This window comes from Schistocerca gregaria, unplaced genomic scaffold (assembly GCF_023897955.1).
Source record: "Schistocerca gregaria isolate iqSchGreg1 unplaced genomic scaffold, iqSchGreg1.2 ptg000616l, whole genome shotgun sequence".
In the NCBI taxonomy this organism is placed as follows: Eukaryota; Metazoa; Arthropoda; class Insecta; order Orthoptera; family Acrididae; genus Schistocerca; species Schistocerca gregaria.
In genome coordinates, this window is record NW_026062004.1 from 22,501 (window position 1) to 25,000 (window position 2,500).

A 2,500-nucleotide genomic window follows, 5' to 3' on the forward strand; every position below is an offset into this window, starting at 1 on the left:
CTTAACCTAAGTTACACTGCACCTTAACCTAAGTTACACTGCACCTTAACCTAACTTACACTGCACCTTAACCTAACTTACACTGCACCTTAACCTAACTTACACTGCACCTTAACCTAACTTACACTGCACCTTAACCTAACTTACACTGCACCTTAACCTAACTTACACTGCACCTTAACCTAACTTACACTGCACCTTAACCTAACTTACACTGCACCTTAACCTAACTTACACTGCACCTTAACCTAACTTACACTGCACCTTAACCTAACTTACACTGCACCTTAACCTAACTTACACTGCACCTTAACCTAACTTACACTGCACCTTAACTGTCACATGTAACGTCACAGGAATGTAGCTTTGCCTAACAGCAACCCTCTGAACATAGTTCACTGCTTGGATCCTCTGGTGTCATGTGTATTTCTTGATGCCATGGTGCGTACCCTCACATAAAGGTCTTTCGAGTGTTGCGTACTTTCTACACAGTCCCGCTAACCACTGGAAGGGTGTACCGCTACAGAACGAATATCGCCCTCCCCTCCTGCCCTTCCAAGCTGGTCGGTCAGGCGTTTGTTTGTGAAATGAGCCTTGCAGCTGTTCAGTTGCATTCGGTTGTCGATGCAGTCAGTGTACGTTGTGGTACGGCCTGTGTGGACTGTCCGCTGATGTACGCGTAACCCACACTGATCATCCGTCGTTACGTACTGAGTGACATAATGTGGCACATGCTTGACCGTACACCGGCTGCGCCCTACAATGGCGAATCATAAGGGCCATATGTTGTGCACGATGCTACTTGTCTCGTCTCCCCATTACAGCGAGATTGCACTGTTGTACGCCGTACAGACATGTGGTAAGTAGGTACGGACGAAAGTATTGCATGTTGGCCCCCCCCCCCCCCCTCCTCCCTCTGCCGGGAATCAGCGTGAGCCGTCTGTTGATGTAGCGACGAGGGTTTTCCTATTTAATCGTATTGCCCCACACAACATGATAGCACGGTGGACCGCGTTCCACATCTGCGACATGCTACAGAGGCCGGTTGACAGTCGACCGCGCAAGGGACATTGCACACGTGCGCGGACCATCTTCCACGTGTTCTCTCGTGTACATGCCGCAGTGTGTATGTGGGCTGATGTAGCGTGTCGTGACACATAACATGCAGGCATGCCAGAATCGTAGATTTCGCAAATGTAGATTGACGTATACGTTTGCTGCCAAAGATCCGCAAATGAACTGGAAATCAGTTGTTGAGCGGTTGTTCGCGCTGCAGGTGCATCGGTGATAGCGACGATCGGTACATCTGTGAACCGGTTGTTTCGGCGGTACCCGCCATGCCCCCGAACCTGAGTTGGCCATGTGGGTATGAAGCGATACGAGGCTGTGGCTTGGCGGGACAGTCCCCGGCCGGTGAGGGGGGGCCGCCCGGCGTGCTGGCCGCGCGCTGCGTGAGCGCACGCACTACAGCCGGCTGGTGGGGGGCGCCCAGTGGCAGGAGCGCCGGCCGACGGGCCCGGCTGGCGTCCCAGCTATGCGCCGGCGCACCCTGCGCGCGGCGCCAGGCGGCCAAAGTGGGTTCTGTCGAGCCCGGTGCGAAGCGCGGTGGACATCTGCAGTGTGCTGGTCCGATTGCGGACTGTGTGCGTTGAGGATGCGCCGCCGCCCGGCACTCGGCGTCGCGACGCCGTCTGCTGCTCGGTCGCCCCCAGCGGTTCTCGCAGGTGGTTTGTATCGCAGCTCTGCGGACGTGTTGGCGCGTGCGCTGTGCTGGGAGAGTTCGCTTCTGCACCCAAGTGGGGCTTTGCCCTTCTGTGGCGCTGGCGTTGGAGCTGCCGGTCACCGTAGGTGGCGCGTGTTGTTTCCCGCCGGCAATGCCACGACAGCACGCTCCCGGGCCTCTGTCGGCAGCGGCAAGCTCAGTTGGGAGCACGGGTGTTCGCACTGAAAGCGTCTACTCGCCTATCTCCGGGCGATTGCGCCTCTCTCGAACCCGACCAAGTACTTAGGACGGCGCTGCGCGCCGCCGGGACCTGAGAGGGTTTCGAGGTGTATCGTGCAGGGGAGCTCAGCCTCCTCCTGTTTGCAGAATAATTGAGCGGACGCTTGCGTGTTCGCGCGGGCCCTCGGGACACACTCCCGGGCGGCCGGCTGCTCAGCTCTCGTTGACGCAGCTCCCTGGTTGATCCTGCCAGTAGTCATATGCTTGTCTCAAAGATTAAGCCATGCATGTCTCAGTACAAGCCGCATTAAGGTGAAACCGCGAATGGCTCATTAAATCAGTTATGGTTCCTTAGATCGTACCCACGTTACTTGGATAACTGTGGTAATTCTAGAGCTAATACATGCAAACAGAGTCCCGACCAGAGATGGAAGGGACGCTTTTATTAGATCAAAACCAATCGGATTGGCTCGTCTGGTCCGTTTGCCTTGGTGACTCTGAATAACTTTGGGCTGATCGCACGGTCCTCGTACCGGCGACGCATCTTTCAAATGTCTG

The 2,500-nt window shown here is 55.7% G+C and overlaps 1 non-coding gene across 1 annotated transcript in view; it reads left to right on the forward strand.

The window, feature by feature from the left end:
* Nucleotides 1–2,175: 2,175 nt before the first annotated feature.
* Nucleotides 2,176–2,500, forward strand: part of LOC126317029 (small subunit ribosomal RNA) — a 1,893-nt gene continuing 1,568 nt past the window's right edge. The window contains exon 1 of the ribosomal RNA XR_007556369.1: nucleotides 2,176–2,500. This exon is cut by the window's right edge and continues 1,568 nt beyond it. This is a non-coding gene — a ribosomal RNA (small subunit ribosomal RNA).